This window comes from Gadus chalcogrammus, chromosome 12, assembly GCF_026213295.1.
Source record: "Gadus chalcogrammus isolate NIFS_2021 chromosome 12, NIFS_Gcha_1.0, whole genome shotgun sequence".
NCBI lineage: Eukaryota > Metazoa > Chordata > Actinopteri > Gadiformes > Gadidae > Gadus > Gadus chalcogrammus.
In genome coordinates this window covers 12416813-12434921 of record NC_079423.1, presented here as the reverse complement: position 1 = coordinate 12434921, position 18109 = coordinate 12416813, and the positions used below count along the sequence as shown (strand labels likewise).

Sequence of the window (18109 nt, the reverse complement as noted above, 5' to 3'; positions counted from 1 at the left end):
ATTGTGACATCTGAATTCATTAATTATCTGAAATACACTGCGTGTGCGTGTGATGTTAAATGTTTGAACCAAGGTTAACGGTTAAAGTGTCAGAGAATGGGTGGTGATTTTTTGACGTCCTCCCATGATCTGGGCCCCGTTTCCCGAAAGCATCGTTAGCCTAAGTGGATCGTGAAGTGCGTCGTAAGGGCATCGTAGAGTTTTCACCGCGTTTCCCGAAAGCATCGTGGGGAACGAACGTCTTGAAAACGCTCGTAGCTAACGAGTACTCCAGGGGTGCTCGTAGGACGCTAAGAGCATCGTCAGCTATAGCCTCAGTGGCGACACCATCGGACATTCCGTCTATTGGATGCGTTTTATTAAAACGCATTGCGCCTTTATGTTCTTAGTTTGGTAATTAATAAAGATTATTAATTTATTTATTAATAAAGATGTTAAAATGGCCAAAATAAAACGGGACAGTCCAGAAAATGTTTGCGCAGGCAGGGCACTCAAAATGTGTGAGAGAAAGTGGGGGGATTTGTGCAGACTGACATAGGCTACTCATAAAACGTAGCATAAAATAATGTAAAAAATTAAATTAAATTAAAAAAAATTAAAATAAAGAAATAAAATAAATTATAAAAAACAAGCAAAGGAGCAGGCAAAAGGCTGGGATATGGTGGGGATTGGTCACGTTGACGGGAATGTTTAGTGACATGTGGGAGGGTGGAGGGGGTTAAAAAAAAGTCTCAATCACTCTTCGACGCGCATGAAAACCAGCCGCGTAGTTATGAGGGAGGCCGTCCTCACACCGATCTTCCTCGTCGTCATCGTCCTCAGCGTCCTCCGGTTCAAGCAATGCCACCCCAGCCTTAGCTGCAATGTTGTGCAACATAGCCGTCACACATATCACGGCGCATGACTTGGCCGGCGAAAACTGGAGCCCTCCGCCTGACTTGTGATGAAGGCATCTAATATAGCGCAACTTCCACCTCCCGATCGTGCGCTCAACGATGCACCGGGCCAGACGGTGGGCTTCGTTGTATTCCTCATCAATACATACCTTACCCTATTTCCAGAGGGGCTTTTATAGCCAATCAAATGATCAATCAAGGAAACCCTTATGCGGAATCAAATTAAGTCGGCTCTCTTTGCTGCGCAAAGCATGTTTCAGAAATCAGCCCATTAAGATAAATGTAGTTGTCACACAAGCAATTTTTAATTTTTTGTCATATGGAATTATTTCAGGGGGGAAAATGCCGTGAAACGCACAGTGCATTCAGGATTAGGACTGATATATGTCGGTTTAAGCCTAATCAATTGTGTTTTAATGTCTTGCTATAGCATTCATCTAATTGCAGTCTATTTTTTTCGGAGGCTACTCTGCTGTTGTCCTTGATGGGGATTTATTTTAACCCTTTTTAACACAATTTTCCTGCGACATTCCTGCGTCTCCCCCTCCTACGGAGCCCATTTCAGCACCGTGTCAGTAGACAGTTACAATCCTACGACGTCGTGAGTGCAGCGAATGCGCGTTCACGTTAAGAGGAGTTTCGGGAAACGCTCCAAAGAAATTGACGATGGATCGCAAAATCCATCGTGAGAATGATCGTACGAGCGTGGATCCATCGTTATCGGGAAACGGGGCCCTGAAGTGAGCGTGCGTGTTTGTGTTGGTGAAAGTTTAAGAAATGTACAACTGTCGTTTCAGCTCTCTGGTGCTGCCTGCTGGCAGTATCACTATACTGTCCTCATGTTTCACAAAAATAGTTTTGAGAGACGTTGTCAGTTTTTGTATGTTGCTTAAATCCTCCAAAGCGGTTGGCAGTAAACATCAGGTCACGGTACGCCACGGTAGGCCACGGAGGCAATGAGCTCGAGTTGAAAAAGAAAAAGCTTACAGCACCTGGTATTCCCAGGCGGTCTCCCTTCCAAGTACTAACCAGGCCCGACCCTGCTTAGCTTCCGAGATCAGACGAGATCGGGCGTGTTCAGGGCTGGTATGGCCGTAAGCAATTAGTGCAGGCGCAAAACCAGGTTTTATACAGTAGCACATAAGGAGTGAGAAAGCTGCTGAGGCTTGACGTTACACTTTTACAAAAACAATCATTAGTTAGATATAAACGGCAGTAATTGATTCAGTAGGACTCCTTATCCATGTAAACGATCATTGTGACATCTGAATTAATTAATTATCTGAAATACACTGCGTGTGCGTGTGACGTTAAATGTTTGAACCAAGGTTAACGGTTAAAGTGTCAGAGAATGGGTGGTGATTTTTGACGTCCTCCCATGATCTGAAGTGAGCGTGCGTGTTTGTGTTGGTGAAAGTTTAAGAAATGTACAACTGTCGGTTCAGCTCTCTGGTGCTCCCTGCTGGCAGTATCACTATACTGTCCTCATGTTTCACAAAAATAGTTTTGAGAGACGTTGTCAGTTTTTGTATGTTGCTTAAATCCTCCAAAGCGGTTGGCAGTAAACATCAGGTCACGGTACGCCACGGTAGGCCACGGAGTCAATGAGCTCGAGTTGAAAAAGAAAATCCTTACAGCACCTGGTATTCCCAGGCGGTCTCCCATCCAAGTACAAACCAGGCCCGACCCTGCTTACCTTCCGAGATCAGACGAGATCGGGCGTGTTCAGGGTGGTATGGCCGTAAGCAATTAGTGCAGGCGCAAAACCAGGTTTATACAGTAGCACATAAGGAGTGAGAAAGCTGCTGAGGCTCGACGTTACACTCTTACAAAAACAATCATTAGTTAGATATAAACGGCAGTAATTGATTCAGTAGGACTCCTTATCCATGTAAACGATCATTGTGACATCTGAATTCATTAATTATCTGAAATACACTGCGTGTGCGTGTGATGTTAAATGTTTGAACCAAGGTTAACGGTTAAAGTGTCAGAGAATGGGTGGTGATTTTTTGACGTCCTCCCATGACCTGAAGTGAGCGTGCGTGTTTGTGTTGGTGAAAGTTTAAGAAATGTACAACTGTCGGTTCAGCTCTCTGGTGCTCCCTGCTGGCAGTATCACTATACTGTCCTCATGTTTCACAAAAATAGTTTTGAGAGACGTTGTCAGTTTTTGTATGTTGCTTAAATCCTCCAAAGCGGTTGGCAGTAAACATCAGGTCACGGTACGCCACGGTAGGCCACGGAGGCAATGAGCTCGAGTTGAAAAAGAAAAATCTTATAGCACCTGGTATTCCCAGGCGGTCTCCCATCCAAGTACTAACCAGGCCCGACCCTGCTTAGCTTCCGAGATCAAACGAGATCGGGCATGTTCAGGGTGGTATGGCCATAATCAATTAGTGCAGGCGCAAAACCAGGTTTTATACAGTAGCACATAAGGAGTGAGAAAGCTGCTGAGGCTCAACGTTACACTTTTACAAAAACAATCATTAGTTAGATATAAACGGCAGTAATTGATTCAGTAGGACTCCTTATCCATGTAAACGATCATTGTGACATCTGAATTCATTAATTATCTGAAATACACTGCGTGTGCGTGTGATGTTAAATGTTTGAACCAAGGTTAACGGTTAAAGTGTCAGAGAATGGGTGGTGATTTTTTGACGTCCTCCCATGATCTGAAGTGAGCGTGCGTGTTTGTGTTGGTGAAAGTTTAAGAAATGTACAACTGTCGTTTCAGCTCTCTGGTGCTCCCTGCTGGCAGTATCACTATACTGTCCTCATGTTTCACAAAAATAGTTTTGAGAGACGTCAGTTTTTGTATGTTGCTTAAATCCTCCAAAGCGGTTGGCAGTAAACATCAGGTCACGGTACGCCACGGTAGGCCACGGAGGCAATGAGCTCGAGTTGAAAAAGAAAAAGCTTACAGCACCTGGTATTCCCAGGCGGTCTCCCATCCAAGTACTAACCAGGCCCGACCCTGCTTAGCTTCTGAGATCAGACGAGATCGGGCGTGTTCAGGGTGGTATGGCCGTAGGCAATTAGTGCTGGCTCAAAACCAGGTTTTATCCAGTAGCACATAAGGAGTGAGAAAGCTGCTGAGGCTCGACGTTACACTCTTACAAAAACAATCATTAGTTAGATATAAACGGCAGTAATTGATTCAGTAGGACTCCTTATCCATGTAAACGATCATTGTGACATCTGAATTCATTAATTATCTGAAATACACTGCGTGTGCGTGTGATGTTAAATGTTTGAACCAAGGTTAACGGTTAAAGTGTCAGAGAATGGGTGGTGATTTTTTGACGTCCTCCCATGATCTGAAGTGAGCGTGCGTGTTTGTGTTGGTGAAAGTTTAAGAAATGTACAACTGTCGGTTCAGCTCTCTGGTGCTCCCTGCTGGCAGTATCACTATACTGTCCTCATGTTTCACAAAATAGTTTTGAGAGACGTTTTCAGTTTTTGTATGTTGCTTAAATCCTCCAAAGCGGTTGGCAGTAAACATCAGGTCACGGTACGCCACGGTAGGCCAAGGAGTCAATGAGCTCGAGTTGAAAAAGAAAAAGCTTACAGCACCTGGTATTCCCAGGCGGTCTCCCAACCAAGTACTAACCAGGCCCGACCCTGCTTAGCTTCCGAGATCAGACGAGATCGGGCGTGTTCAGGGTGGTATGGCCGTAATCAATTAGTGTAGGCGCAAAACCAGGTTTTATACAGTAGCACATAAGGAGTGAGAAAGCTGCTGAGGCTCGACGTTCCACTCTTACAAAAACAATCATTAGTTAGATATAAACGGCAGTAATTGATTCAGTAGGACTCCTTATCCATGTAAACGATCATTGTGACATCTGAATTCATTAATTATCTGAAATACACTGCGTGTGCGTGTGATGTTAAATGTTTGAACCAAGGTTAACGGTTAAAGTGTCAGAGAATGGGTGGTGATTTTTTGACGTCCTCCCATGATCTGAAGTGAGCGTGCGTGTTTGTGTTGGTGAAAGTTTAAGAAATGTACAACTGTCGGTTCAGCTCTCTGGTGCTCCCTGCTGGCAGTATCACTATACTGTCCTCATGTTTCACAAAAATAGTTTTGAGAGACGTTGTCAGTTTTTGTATGTTGCTTAAATCCTCCAAAGCGGTTGGCAGTAAACATCAGGTCACGGTACGCCACGGTAGGCCACGGAGTCAATGAGCTCGAGTTGAAAAAGAAAAAAGCTTACAGCACCTGGTATTCCCAGGCGGTCTCCCATCCAAGTACTAACCAGGCCCGACCCTGCTTAGCTTCCGAGATCAGACGAGATCTGGCGTGTTCAGGGTGGCATGGCCGTAAAGCAATTAGTGCAGGCGCAAAACCAGGTTTTATACAGTAGCACATAAGGAGTGTGAAAGCTGCTGAGGCTCGACGTTACACTTTTACAAAAACAATCATTAGTTAGATATAAACGGCAGTAATTGATTCAGTAGGACTCCTTATCCATGTAAACGATCATTGTGACATCTGAATTCATTAATTATCTGAAATACACTGCGTGTGCGTGTGATGTTAAATGTTTGAACCAAGGTTAACGGTTAAAGTGTCAGAGAATGGGTGGTGATTTTTTGACGTCCTCCCATGATCTGGGCCCCGTTTCCCGAAAGCATCGTTAGCCTAAGTGGATCGTGAAGTGCGTCGTAAGGGCATCGTAGAGTTTTCACCGCGTTTCCCGAAAGCATCGTGGGGAACGAACGTCTTGAAAACGCTCGTAGCTAACGAGTACTCCAGGGGTGCTCGTAGGACGCTAAGAGCATCGTCAGCTATAGCCTCAGTGGCGACACCATCGGACATTCCGTCTATTGGATGCGTTTTTTTAAACGCATTGCGCCTTTATGTTCTTAGTTTGGTAATTAATAAAGATTATTAATTTATTTATTAATAAAGATGTTAAAATGGCCAAAATAAAACGGGACAGTCCAGAAAATGTTTGCGCAGGCAGGGCACTCAAAATGTGTGAGAGAAAGTGGGGGGGATTTGTGCAGACTGACATAGGCTACTCATAAAACGTAGCATAAATAATGTAAAAAATTAAATTAAATTAAAAAAAATGTAAATAAAGAAATAAAATAAATTATAAAAAACAAGCAAAGGAGCAGGCAAAAGGCTGGGATATGGTGGGGATTGGTCACGTTGACGGGAAATGTTTAGTGACATGTGGGAGGGTGGAGGGGGTTAAAAAAAGTCTCAATCACTCTTCGACGCGCATGAAAACCAGCCGCGTAGTTATGAGGGAGGCCGTCCTCACAACCGATCTTCCTCGTCGTCATCGTCCTCAGCGTCCTCCGGTTCAAGCAATGCCACCCCAGCCTTAGCTGCAATGTTGTGCAACATAGCCGTCACACATATCACGGCGCATGACTTGGCCGGCGAAAACTGGAGCCCTCCGCCTGACTTGTGATGAAGGCATCTAATATAGCGCAACTTCCACCTCCCGATCGTGCGCTCAACGATGCACCGGGCCAGACGGTGGGCTTCGTTGTATTCCTCATCAATACATACCTTACCCTATTTCCAGAGGGGCGTTTTATAGCCAATCAAATGATCAATCAGGAAACCCTTATGCGGAATCAAATTAAGTCGGCTCTCTTTGCTGCGCAAAGCATGTTTCAGAAATCAGCCCATTAAGATAAATGTAGTTGTCACACAAGCAATTTTTAATTTTTTGTCATATGGAATTATTTCAGGGGGGAAAATGCCGTGAAACGCACAGTGCATTCAGGATTAGGACTGATATATGTCGGTTTAAGCCTAATCAATTGTGTTTTAATGTCTTGCTATAGCATTCATCTAATTGCAGTCTATTTTTTTCGGAGGCTACTCTGCTGTTGTCCTTGATGGGGATTTATTTTAACCCTTTTTAACACAATTTTCCTGCGACATTCCTGCGTCTCCCCTCCTACGGAGCCCATTTCAGCACCGTGTCAGTAGACAGTTACAATCCTACGACGTCGTGAGTGCAGCGAATGCGCGTTCACGTTAAGAGGAGTTTCGGGAAACGCTCCAAAGAAATTGACGATGGATCGCAAAATCCATCGTGAGAATGATCGTACGAGCGTGGATCCATCGTTATCGGGAAACGGGGCCCTGAAGTGAGCGTGCGTGTTTGTGTTGGTGAAAGTTTAAGAAATGTACAACTATCGTTTCAGCTCTCTGGTGCTGCCTGCTGGCAGTATCACTATACTGTCCTCATGTTTCACAAAAATAGTTTTGAGAGACGTTGTCAGTTTTTGTATGTTGCTTAAATCCTCCAAAGCGGTTGGCAGTAAGGTCACGGTCACGGTACGCCACGGTAGGCCACGGAGGCAATGAGCTCGAGTTTAAAAAGAAAATGCTTACAGCACCTGGTATTCCCAGGCGGTCTCCCATCCAAGTACTAACCAGGCCCGACCCTGCTTAGCTCCCGAGTTCAGACGAGATCGGGCGTGTTTTTTTTTTTTTTTTTTTCCTTTTGGTGACACCCGTCACTACTTACAGCAACCTGGGCTTCTGAGGAGGTCTCCCATCCAAGTACTAACCAGGCCCGACCCTGCTTAGCTTCCGAGATCTGACGAGATCGGGCGTGTTCAGGGTGGTATGGCCGTAAGCAATTAGTGCAGGCGCAAAACCAGGTTTTATACAGTAGCACATAAGGAGTGAGAAAGCGGCTGAGGCTTGACGTTACACTTTTACAAAAACAATCATTAGTTAGATATAAACGGCAGTAATTGATTCAGTAGGACTCCTCATCCATGTAAACGATCATTGTGACATCTGAATTCATTAATTATCTGAAATACACTGCGTGTGCGTGTGATGTTAAATGTTTGAACCAAGGTTAACGGTTAAAGTGTCAGAGAATGGGTGGTGATTTTTTGACGTCCTCCCATGATCTGAAGTGAGCGTGCATGTTTGTGTTGGTGAAAGTTTAAGAAATGTACAACTGTCGGTTCAGCTCTCTGGTGCTCCCTGCTGGCAGTATCACTATACTGTCCTCATGTTTCACAAAAATAGTTTTGAGAGACGTTGTCAGTTTTTGTATGTTGCTTAAATCCTCCAAAGCGGTTGGCAGTAAACATCAGGTCACGGTACGCCACGGTAGGCCACGGAGTCAATGAGCTCGAGTTGAAAAAGAAAAAGCTTACAGCACCTGTTATTCCCAGGCGGTCTCCCAACCAAGTACTAACCAGGCCCTACCCTGCTTAGCTTCCGAGATCAGACGAGATCGGGCGTGTTTTTTTTTTTTTTCTTTTGGTGACACCCGTCACCACTTACAGCAACCTGGGCTTCTGAGGAGGTCTCCCATCCAAGTACTAACCAGGCCCGACCCTGCTTAGCTTCCGAGATCTGACGAGATCGGGCGTGTTCAGGGTGGTATGGCCGTAAGCAATTAGTGCAGGCGCAAAACCAGGTTTTATACAGTAGCACATAAGGAGTGAGAAAGCTGCTGAGGCTCGACGTTCCACTCTTACAAAAACAATCATTAGTTAGATATAAACGGCAGTAATTGATTCAGTAGGACTCCTCATCCATGTAAACGATCATTGTGACATCTGAATTCATTAATTATCTGAAATACACTGCGTGTGCGTGTGATGTTAAATGTTTGAACCAAGGTTACGGTTAAAGTGTCAGAGAATGGGTGGTGGATTTTTTGACGTCCTCCCATGATCTGAAGTGAGCGTGCGTTTTTGTGTTGGTGAAAGTTTAAGAAATGTACAACTGTCGGTTCAGCTCTCTGGTGCTCCCTGCTGGCAGTATCACTATACTGTCCTCATGTTTCACAAAAATAGTTTTGAGAGACGTTGTCAGTTTTTGTATGTTGCTTAAATCCTCCAAAGCGGTTGGCAGTAAACATCAGTTCACGGTACGCCACGGTAGGCCACGGAGTCAATGAGCTCGAGTTGAAAAAGAAAAAGCTTGCAGCACCTGGTATTCCCAGGCGGTCTCCCATCCAAGTACTAACCAGGCCCGACCCTGCTTAGCTTCCGAGATCAGACGTGTTTTTTTTTTTTTTTTTTTTCCCTTTCATCTCTTCTCTTTCTCCTCTTCTCTTCTCTTTCTCTCTCTCTTGTTTCTTTGCTCTTTTTTTTTCTTCTCTCTTCTGCTTTTTTTTTTTCTCTCCTCCTCCTCTTTTTCTTCTCTTTCTCTCTTTTTCCTCTTCTCTTTCTTTCTCTTTCTTCTCCCTCTTTTTCTCATCTTTCCCTCTTCTCCTCTCTTTTTTTTTTTTTTTTTTTTTTTTGTCTTTGGTCGTTTTTTTCTCTCTCGTTTCTTTATTCTCTTTCTCTTTCTACTTCTCTTTTTCTTTTTCTCTATTTCTCTCTTCCTCTTTTTCTCTATTTCTCTCTTCCTCTTTTTCTCTTCTTCTCTCTATTCCTTTTTTTCTCTCTCTCCTCTCTTCTTTCCTTCCTCTCTCTTCTCTCTCTTTTCTCTCTTCTTTCTCCTTTCTCGCTTCTCTTTTTCTTCTTGCTTCTCCTTCACCTTCATCATGTCCAACTCCTTGCTCTTCACCAGTATCGTTGGTTTGCTCGCTGGGGTTTTTCTTCTGAAGAATCTTGGCCATTGCATCTGCCCACCCAGCGTTAAGGTTAGTGGGTTCTACGTCAACCTCCTCAATTCCTTTATCGTTCATCGTCTGCCTCATCTCCGTCACTAACTTTAATGTCCTCTTTATCAACAGCATACATCATCATCAGCTTCCTTCCTCCTCATCATCGTCATCATCATCCATGTCATTCATGTCATTTTTCTCCTCACTACTTACAAGCACCTGGGCTTCTGAGGAGGTCTCCCATCCAAGTACTAACCAGGCCCGACCCTGCTTAGCTTCCGAGATCAGACGAGATCGTGCGTGTTCAGGGTGGTATGCCCGTAAGCAATTAGTGCAGGCGCAAAAACCAGGTTTTATACAGTAGCACATAAGGAGTGAGAAAGCTGCTGAGGCTCGACGTTACACTCTTACAAAAACAATCATTAGTTAGATATAAACGGCAGTAATTGATTCAGTAGGACTCCTTATCCATGTAAACGATCATTGTGACATCTGAATTCATTAATTATCTGAAATACACTGCGTGTGCGTGTGATGTTAAATGTTTGAACCAAGGTTAACGGTTAAAGTGTCAGAGAATGGGTGGTGATTTTTGACGTCCTCCCATGATCTGAAGTGAGCGTGCGTGTTTGTGTTGGTGAAAGTTTAAGAAATGTACAACTGTCGGTTCAGCTCTCTGGTGCTCCCTGCTGGCAGTATCACTATACTGTCCTCATGTTTCACAAAAATAGTTTTGAGAGACGTTGTCAGTTTTTGTATGTTGCTTAAATCCTCCAAAGCGGTTGGCAGTAAACATCAGGTCACGGTACGCCACGGTAGGCCACGGAGGCAATGAGCTCGAGTTGAAAAAGAAAAAGCTTACAGCACCTGGTATTCCCAGGCGGTCTCCCATCCAAGTACTAACCAGGCCCGACCCTGCTTAGCTTCCGAGATCAGACGAGATCGGGCGTGTTCAGGGTGGTATGGCCGTAAGCAATTAGTGCAGGGCGCAAAACCAGGTTTTATACAGTAGCACATAAGGAGTGGGAAAGCTGCTGAGGCTCGACGTTACACTTTTACAAAAACAATCATTAGTTAGATATAAACGGCAGTAATTGATTCAGTAGGACTCCTTATCCATGTAAACGATCATTGTGACATCTGAATTCATTAATTATCTGAAATACACTGCGTGTGCGTGTGATGTTAAATGTTTGAACCAAGGTTAACGGTTAAAGTGTCAGAGAATGGGTGGTGATTTTTTGACGTCCTCCCATGATCTGAAGTGAGCGTGCGTGTTTGTGTTGGTGAAAGTTTAAGAAATGTACAACTGTCGTTTCAGCTCTCTGGTGCTCCCTGCTGGCAGTATCACTATACTGTCCTCATGTTTCACAAAAATAGTTTTGAGAGACGTTGTCAGTTTTTGTATGTTGCTTAAATCCTCCAAAGCGGTTGGCAGTAAACATCAGGTCACGGTACGCCACGGTAGGCCACGGAGTCAATGAGCTCGAGTTGAAAAAGAAAAAGCTTACAGCACCTGGTATTCCCAGGCGGTCTCCCATCCAAGTACTAACCAGGCCCGACCCTGCTTAGCTTCCGAGATCAGACGAGATCGGGCGTGTTCAGGGTGGTATGGCCGTAAGCAATTAGTGCAGGCGCAAAACCAGGTTTTATACAGTAGCACATAAGGAGTGAGAAAGCTGCTGAGGCTCGACGTTACACTTTTACAAAAACAATCATTAGTTAGATATAAACGGCAGTAATTGATTCAGTAGGACTCCTTATCCATGTAAACGATCATTGTGACATCTGAATTCATTAATTATCTGAAATACACTGCGTGTGCGTGTGATGTTAAATGTTTGAACCAAGGTTAACGGTTAAAGTGTCAGAGAATGGGTGGTGATTTTTTGACGTCCTCCCATGATCTGAAGTGAGCGTGCGTGTTTGTGTTGGTGAAAGTTTAAGAAATGTACAACTGTCGGTTCAGCTCTCTGGTGCTCCCTGCTGGCAGTATCACTATACTGTCCTCATGTTTCACAAAAATAGTTTTGAGAGACGTTGTCAGTTTTTGTATGTTGCTTAAATCCTCCAAAGCGGTTGGCAGTAAACATCAGGTCACGGTACGCCACGGTAGGCCACGGAGTCAATGAGCTCGAGTTGAAAAAGAAAAAGCTTACAGCACCTGGTATTCCCAGGCGGTCTCCCATCCAAGTACTAACCAGGCCCGACCCTGCTTAGCTTCCGAGATCAGACGAGATCGGGCGTGTTCAGGGTGGTATGGCCGTAAGCAATTAGTGCAGGCGCAAAAACCAGGTTTTATACAGTAGCACATAAGGAGTGAGAAAGCTGCTGAGGCTCGACGTTACACTTTTACAAAAACAATCATTAGTTAGATATAAACGGCAGTAATTGATTCAGTAGGACTCCTTATCCATGTAAACGATCATTGTGACATCTGAATTCATTAATTATCTGAAATACACTGCGTGTGCGTGTGATGTTAAATGTTTGAACCAAGGTTAACGGTTAAAGTGTCAGAGAATGGGTGGTGATTTTTTGACGTCCTCCCATGATCTGAAGTGAGCGTGCGTGTTTGTGTTGGTGAAAGTTTAAGAAATGTACAACTGTCGGTTCAGCTCTCTGGTGCTCCCTGCTGGCAGTATCACTATACTGTCCTCATGTTTCACAAAAATAGTTTTGAGAGACGTTGTCAGTTTTTGTATGTTGCTTAAATCCTCCAAAGCGGTTGGCAGTAAACATCAGGTCACGGTACGCCACGGTAGGCCACGGAGGCAATGAGCTCGAGTTGAAAAAGAAAAAGCTTACAGCACCTGGTATTCCCAGGCGGTCTCCCATCCAAGTACTAACCAGGCCCGACCCTGCTTAGCTTCCGAGATCAGACGAGATCGGGCGTGTTCAGGGTGGTATGGCCGTAAGCAATTAGTGCAGGCGCAAAACCAGGTTTTATACAGTAGCACATAAGGAGTGAGAAAGCTGCTGAGGCTCGACGTTACACTTTTACAAAAACAATCATTAGTTAGATATAAACGGCAGTAATTGATTCAGTAGGACTCCTTATCCATGTAAACGATCATTGTGACATCTGAATTCATTAATTATCTGAAATACACTGCGTGTGCGTGTGATGTTAAATGTTTGAACCAAGGTTAACGGTTAAAGTGTCAGAGAATGGGTGGTGATTTTTTGACGTCCTCCCATGATCTGAAGTGAGCGTGCGTGTTTGTGTTGGTGAAAGTTTAAGAAATGTACAACTGTCGGTTCAGCTCTCTGGTGCTCCCTGCTGGCAGTATCACTATACTGTCCTCATGTTTCACAAAAATAGTTTTGAGAGACGTTGTCAGTTTTTGTATGTTGCTTAAATCCTCCAAAGCGGTTGGCAGTAAACATCAGGTCACGGTACGCCACGGTAGGCCACGGAGTCAATGAGCTCGAGTTGAAAAAGAAAAAGCTTACAGCACCTGGTATTCCCAGGCGGTCTCCCATCCAAGTACTAACCAGGCCCGACCCTGCTTAGCTTCCGAGATCAGACGAGATCGGGCGTGTTCAGGGTGGTATGGCCGTAAGCAATTAGTGCAGGCGCAAAACCAGGTTTTATACAGTAGCACATAAGGAGTGAGAAAGCTGCTGAGGCTTCGACGTTACACTTTTACAAAAACAATCATTAGTTAGATATAAACGGCAGTAATTGATTCAGTAGGACTCCTTATCCATGTAAACGATCATTGTGACATCTGAATTCATTAATTATCTGAAATACACTGCGTGTGCGTGTGATGTTAAATGTTTGAACCAAGGTTAACGGTTAAAGTGTCAGAGAATGGGTGGTGATTTTTTGACGTCCTCCCATGATCTGAAGTGAGCGTGCGTGTTTGTGTTGGTGAAAGTTTAAGAAATGTACAACTGTCGGTTCAGCTCTCTGGTGCTCCCTGCTGGCAGTATCACTATACTGTCCTCATGTTTCACAAAAATAGTTTTGAGAGACGTTGTCAGTTTTTGTATGTTGCTTAAATCCTCCAAAGCGGTTGGCAGTAAACATCAGGTCACGGTACGCCACGGTAGGCCACGGAGGCAATGAGCTCGAGTTGAAAAAGAAAAAGCTTACAGCACCTGGTATTCCCAGGCGGTCTCCCATCCAAGTACTAACCAGGCCCGACCCTGCTTAGCTTCCGAGATCAGACGAGATCGGGCGTGTTCAGGGTGGTATGGCCGTAAGCAATTAGTGCAGGCGCAAAACCAGGTTTATACAGTAGCACATAAGGAGTGAGAAAGCTGCTGAGGCTCGACGTTACACTTTTACAAAAACAATCATTAGTTAGATATAAACGGCAGTAATTGATTCAGTAGGACTCCTTATCCATGTAAACGATCATTGTGACATCTGAATTCATTAATTATCTGAAATACACTGCGTGTGCGTGTGATGTTAAATGTTTGAACCAAGGTTAACGGTTAAAGTGTCAGAGAATGGGTGGTGATTTTTTGACGTCCTCCCATGATCTGAAGTGAGCGTGCGTGTTTGTGTTGGTGAAAGTTTAAGAAATGTACAACTGTCGGTTCAGCTCTCTGGTGCTCCCTGCTGGCAGTATCACTATACTGTCCTCATGTTTCACAAAAATAGTTTTGAGAGACGTTGTCAGTTTTTGTATGTTGCTTAAATCCTCCAAAGCGGTTGGCAGTAAACATCAGGTCACGGTACGCCACGGTAGGCCACGGAGGCAATGAGCTCGAGTTGAAAAAGAAAAAGCTTACAGCACCTGGTATTCCCAGGCGGTCTCCCATCCAAGTACTAACCAGGCCCGACCCTGCTTAGCTTCCGAGATCAGACGAGATCGGGCGTGTTCAGGGTGGTATGGCCGTAAGCAATTAGTGCAGGCGCAAAACCAGGTTTTATACAGTAGCACATAAGGAGTGAGAAAGCTGCTGAGGCTCGACGTTACACTTTTACAAAAACAATCATTAGTTAGATATAAACGGCAGTAATTGATTCAGTAGGACTCCTTATCCATGTAAACGATCATTGTGACATCTGAATTCATTAATTATCTGAAATACACTGCGTGTGCGTGTGATGTTAAATGTTTGAACCAAGGTTAACGGTTAAAGTGTCAGAGAATGGGTGGTGATTTTTGACGTCCTCCCATGATCTGAAGTGAGCGTGCGTGTTTGTGTTGGTGAAAGTTTAAGAAATGTACAACTGTCGGTTCAGCTCTCTGGTGCTCCCTGCTGGCAGTATCACTATACTGTCCTCATGTTTCACAAAAATAGTTTTGAGAGACGTTGTCAGTTTTTGTATGTTGCTTAAATCCTCCAAAGCGGTTGGCAGTAAACATCAGGTCACGGTACGCCACGGTAGGCCACGGAGGCAATGAGCTCGAGTTGAAAAAGAAAAAGCTTACAGCACCTGGTATTCCCAGGCGGTCTCCCATCCAAGTACTAACCAGGCCCGACCCTGCTTAGCTTCCGAGATCAGACGAGATCGGGCGTGTTCAGGGTGGTATGGCCGTAAGCAATTAGTGCAGGCGCAAACCAGGTTTTATACAGTAGCACATAAGGAGTGAGAAAGCTGCTGAGGCTCGACGTTACACTCTTACAAAAACAATCATTAGTTAGATATAAACGGCAGTAATTGATTCAGTAGGACTCCTTATCCATGTAAACGATCATTGTGACATCTGAATTCATTAATTATCTGAAATACACTGCGTGTGCGTGTGATGTTAAATGTTTGAACCAAGGTTAACGGTTAAAGTGTCAGAGAATGGGTGGTGATTTTTTGACGTCCTCCCATGATCTGAAGTGAGCGTGCGTGTTTGTGTTGGTGAAAGTTTAAGAAATGTACAACTGTCGGTTCAGCTCTCTGGTGCTCCCTGCTGGCAGTATCACTATACTGTCCTCATGTTTCACAAAAATAGTTTTGAGAGACGTTGTCAGTTTTTGTATGTTGCTTAAATCCTCCAAAGCGGTTGGCAGTAAACATCAGGTCACGGTACGCCACGGTAGGCCACGGAGTCAATGAGCTCGAGTTGAAAAAGAAAAAGCTTACAGCACCTGGTATTCCCAGGCGGTCTCCCATCCAAGTACTAACCAGGCCCGACCCTGCTTAGCTTCCGAGATCAGACGAGATCGGGCGTGTTCAGGGTGGTATGGCCGTAAGCAATTAGTGCAGGCGCAAAACCAGGTTTTATACAGTAGCACATAAGGAGTGAGAAAGCTGCTGAGGCTCGACGTTACACTTTACAAAAACAATCATTAGTTAGATATAAACGGCAGTAATTGATTCAGTAGGACTCCTTATCCATGTAAACGATCATTGTGACATCTGAATTCATTAATTATCTGAAATACACTGCGTGTGCGTGTGATGTTAAATGTTTGAACCAAGGTTAACGGTTAAAGTGTCAGAGAATGGGTGGTGATTTTTTGACGTCCTCCCATGATCTGAAGTGAGCGTGCGTGTTTGTGTTGGTGAAAGTTTAAGAAATGTACAACTGTCGGTTCAGCTCTCTGGTGCTCCCTGCTGGCAGTATCACTATACTGTCCTCATGTTTCACAAAAATAGTTTTGAGAGACGTTGTCAGTTTTTGTATGTTGCTTAAATCCTCCAAAGCGGTTGGCAGTAAACATCAGGTCACGGTACGCCACGGTAGGCCACGGAGTCAATGAGCTCGAGTTGAAAAAGAAAAAGCTTACAGCACCTGGTATTCCCAGGCGGTCTCCCATCCAAGTACTAACCAGGCCCGACCCTGCTTAGCTTCCGAGATCAGACGAGATCGGGCGTGTTCAGGGTGGTATGGCCGTAAGCAATTAGTGCAGGCGCAAAACCAGGTTTTATACAGTAGCACATAAGGAGTGAGAAAGCTGCTGAGGCTCGACGTTACACTTTTACAAAAACAATCATTAGTTAGATATAAACGGCAGTAATTGATTCAGTAGGACTCCTTATCCATGTAAACGATCATTGTGACATCTGAATTCATTAATTATCTGAAATACACTGCGTGTGCGTGTGATGTTAAATGTTTGAACCAAGGTTAACGGTTAAAGTGTCAGAGAATGGGTGGTGATTTTTTGACGTCCTCCCATGATCTGAAGTGAGCGTGCGTGTTTGTGTTGGTGAAAGTTTAAGAAATGTACAACTGTCGTTTCAGCTCTCTGGTGCTCCCTGCTGGCAGTATCACTATACTGTCCTCATGTTTCACAAAAATAGTTTTGAGAGACGTTGTCAGTTTTTGTATGTTGCTTAAATCCTCCAAAGCGGTTGGCAGTAAACATCAGGTCACGGTACGCCACGGTAGGCCACGGAGGCAATGAGCTCGAGTTGAAAAGAAAAAGCTTACAGCACCTGGTATTCCCAGGCGGTCTCCCATCCAAGTACTAACCAGGCCCGACCCTGCTTAGCTTTCGAGATCAGACGAGATCGGGCGTGTTCAGGGTGGTATGGCCGTAAGCAATTAGTGCAGGCGCAAAACCAGGTTTCATACAGTAGCACATAAGGAGTGAGAAAGCTGCTGAGGCTCGACGTTACACTTTTACAAAAACAATCATTAGTTAGATATAAACGGCAGTAATTGATTCAGTAGGACTCCTTATCCATGTAAACGATCATTGTGACATCTGAATTCATTAATTATCTGAAATACACTGCGTGTGCGTGTGATGTTAAATGTTTGAACCAAGGTTAACGGTTAAAGTGTCAGAGAATGGGTGGTGATTTTTGACGTCCTCCCATGATCTGAAGTGAGCGTGCGTGTTTGTGTTGGTGAAAGTTTAAGAAATGTACAACTGTCGGTTCAGCTCTCTGGTGCTCCCTGCTGGCAGTATCACTATACTGTCCTCATGTTTCACAAAAATAGTTTTGAGAGACGTTGTCAGTTTTTGTATGTTGCTTAAATCCTCCAAAGCGGTTGGCAGTAAACATCAGGTCACGGTACGCCACGGTAGGCCACGGAGTCAATGAGCTCGAGTTGAAAAAGAAAAAGCTTACAGCACCTGGTATTCCCAGGCAGGTCTCCCATCCAAGTACTAACCAGGCCCGACCCTGCTTAGCTTCCGAGATCAGACGAGATCGGGCGTGTTCAGGGTGGTATGGCCGTAAGCAATTAGTGCAGGCGCAAAACCAGGTTTTATACAGTAGCACATAAGGAGTGAGAAAGCTGCTGAGGCTCGACGTTACACTCTTACAAAAACAATCATTAGTTAGATATAAACGGCAGTAATTGAGTTCAGTAGGACTCCTTATCCATGCAAACGATCATTGTGACATCTGAATTCATTAATTATCTGAAATACACTGCGTGTGCGTGTGATGTTAAATGTTTGAACCAAGGTTAACGGTTAAAGTGTCAGAGAATGGGTGGTGATTTTTGACGTCCTCCCATGATCTGAAGTGAGCGTGCGTGTTTGTGTTGGTGAAAGTTTAAGGAATGTACAACTGTCGGTTCAGCTCTCTGGTGCTCCCTGCTGGCAGTATCACTATACTGTCCTCATGTTTCACAAAATTAGTTTTGAGAGACGTTGTCAGTTTTTGTATGTTGCTTAAATCCTCCAAAGCGGTTGGCAGTAAACATCAGGTCACGGTACGCCACGGTAGGCCACGGAGTCAATGAGCTCGAGTTGAAAAAGAAAATGCTTACAGCACCTGGATTC

General features: G+C 44.4%; 21 non-coding genes across 21 annotated transcripts; all 21 read right to left on the bottom strand.

Annotated features, from left to right (window-relative positions):
- Window positions 1–1876: 1876 nt before the first annotated feature.
- On the bottom strand, window positions 1877–1996 carry LOC130394442 (5S ribosomal RNA). Its single transcript, XR_008897599.1, has one exon. It is a non-coding gene; the product is annotated as a 5S ribosomal RNA (ribosomal RNA).
- A 528-nt stretch (window positions 1997–2524) lies between these two features.
- Window positions 2525–2643, bottom strand: LOC130394591 (5S ribosomal RNA). The gene has a single exon (XR_008897735.1). It is a non-coding gene; the product is annotated as a 5S ribosomal RNA (ribosomal RNA).
- A 528-nt stretch (window positions 2644–3171) lies between these two features.
- On the bottom strand, window positions 3172–3290 carry LOC130395091 (5S ribosomal RNA). Its single transcript, XR_008898187.1, has one exon. It is a non-coding gene; the product is annotated as a 5S ribosomal RNA (ribosomal RNA).
- A 526-nt stretch (window positions 3291–3816) lies between these two features.
- Window positions 3817–3935, bottom strand: LOC130394246 (5S ribosomal RNA). The gene has a single exon (XR_008897424.1). It is a non-coding gene; the product is annotated as a 5S ribosomal RNA (ribosomal RNA).
- Window positions 3936–4463: 528 nt separating this feature from the next.
- On the bottom strand, window positions 4464–4582 carry LOC130400585 (5S ribosomal RNA). Its single transcript, XR_008903064.1, has one exon. It is a non-coding gene; the product is annotated as a 5S ribosomal RNA (ribosomal RNA).
- Window positions 4583–5112: 530 nt separating this feature from the next.
- On the bottom strand, window positions 5113–5231 carry LOC130395225 (5S ribosomal RNA). The gene has a single exon (XR_008898305.1). It is a non-coding gene; the product is annotated as a 5S ribosomal RNA (ribosomal RNA).
- Window positions 5232–7398: 2167 nt separating this feature from the next.
- On the bottom strand, window positions 7399–7518 carry LOC130394040 (5S ribosomal RNA). Its single transcript, XR_008897237.1, has one exon. It is a non-coding gene; the product is annotated as a 5S ribosomal RNA (ribosomal RNA).
- Window positions 7519–8177: 659 nt separating this feature from the next.
- Window positions 8178–8297, bottom strand: LOC130394309 (5S ribosomal RNA). Its single transcript, XR_008897480.1, has one exon. It is a non-coding gene; the product is annotated as a 5S ribosomal RNA (ribosomal RNA).
- A 1369-nt stretch (window positions 8298–9666) lies between these two features.
- On the bottom strand, window positions 9667–9786 carry LOC130395659 (5S ribosomal RNA). The gene has a single exon (XR_008898689.1). It is a non-coding gene; the product is annotated as a 5S ribosomal RNA (ribosomal RNA).
- A 529-nt stretch (window positions 9787–10315) lies between these two features.
- On the bottom strand, window positions 10316–10434 carry LOC130399490 (5S ribosomal RNA). Its single transcript, XR_008901998.1, has one exon. It is a non-coding gene; the product is annotated as a 5S ribosomal RNA (ribosomal RNA).
- A 530-nt stretch (window positions 10435–10964) lies between these two features.
- Window positions 10965–11083, bottom strand: LOC130399489 (5S ribosomal RNA). The gene has a single exon (XR_008901997.1). It is a non-coding gene; the product is annotated as a 5S ribosomal RNA (ribosomal RNA).
- A 529-nt stretch (window positions 11084–11612) lies between these two features.
- On the bottom strand, window positions 11613–11731 carry LOC130399488 (5S ribosomal RNA). The gene has a single exon (XR_008901996.1). It is a non-coding gene; the product is annotated as a 5S ribosomal RNA (ribosomal RNA).
- Window positions 11732–12261: 530 nt separating this feature from the next.
- Window positions 12262–12380, bottom strand: LOC130399487 (5S ribosomal RNA). The gene has a single exon (XR_008901995.1). It is a non-coding gene; the product is annotated as a 5S ribosomal RNA (ribosomal RNA).
- A 529-nt stretch (window positions 12381–12909) lies between these two features.
- LOC130399486 (5S ribosomal RNA) lies at window positions 12910–13028 on the bottom strand. The gene has a single exon (XR_008901994.1). It is a non-coding gene; the product is annotated as a 5S ribosomal RNA (ribosomal RNA).
- Window positions 13029–13558: 530 nt separating this feature from the next.
- Window positions 13559–13677, bottom strand: LOC130399484 (5S ribosomal RNA). Its single transcript, XR_008901993.1, has one exon. It is a non-coding gene; the product is annotated as a 5S ribosomal RNA (ribosomal RNA).
- A 528-nt stretch (window positions 13678–14205) lies between these two features.
- LOC130399483 (5S ribosomal RNA) lies at window positions 14206–14324 on the bottom strand. The gene has a single exon (XR_008901992.1). It is a non-coding gene; the product is annotated as a 5S ribosomal RNA (ribosomal RNA).
- Window positions 14325–14852: 528 nt separating this feature from the next.
- LOC130399481 (5S ribosomal RNA) lies at window positions 14853–14971 on the bottom strand. Its single transcript, XR_008901990.1, has one exon. It is a non-coding gene; the product is annotated as a 5S ribosomal RNA (ribosomal RNA).
- A 528-nt stretch (window positions 14972–15499) lies between these two features.
- Window positions 15500–15618, bottom strand: LOC130399480 (5S ribosomal RNA). Its single transcript, XR_008901989.1, has one exon. It is a non-coding gene; the product is annotated as a 5S ribosomal RNA (ribosomal RNA).
- A 528-nt stretch (window positions 15619–16146) lies between these two features.
- On the bottom strand, window positions 16147–16265 carry LOC130399479 (5S ribosomal RNA). The gene has a single exon (XR_008901988.1). It is a non-coding gene; the product is annotated as a 5S ribosomal RNA (ribosomal RNA).
- A 528-nt stretch (window positions 16266–16793) lies between these two features.
- On the bottom strand, window positions 16794–16912 carry LOC130400125 (5S ribosomal RNA). The gene has a single exon (XR_008902604.1). It is a non-coding gene; the product is annotated as a 5S ribosomal RNA (ribosomal RNA).
- A 528-nt stretch (window positions 16913–17440) lies between these two features.
- On the bottom strand, window positions 17441–17560 carry LOC130400939 (5S ribosomal RNA). Its single transcript, XR_008903406.1, has one exon. It is a non-coding gene; the product is annotated as a 5S ribosomal RNA (ribosomal RNA).
- Between the last annotated feature and the right edge of the window lie 549 nt (window positions 17561–18109).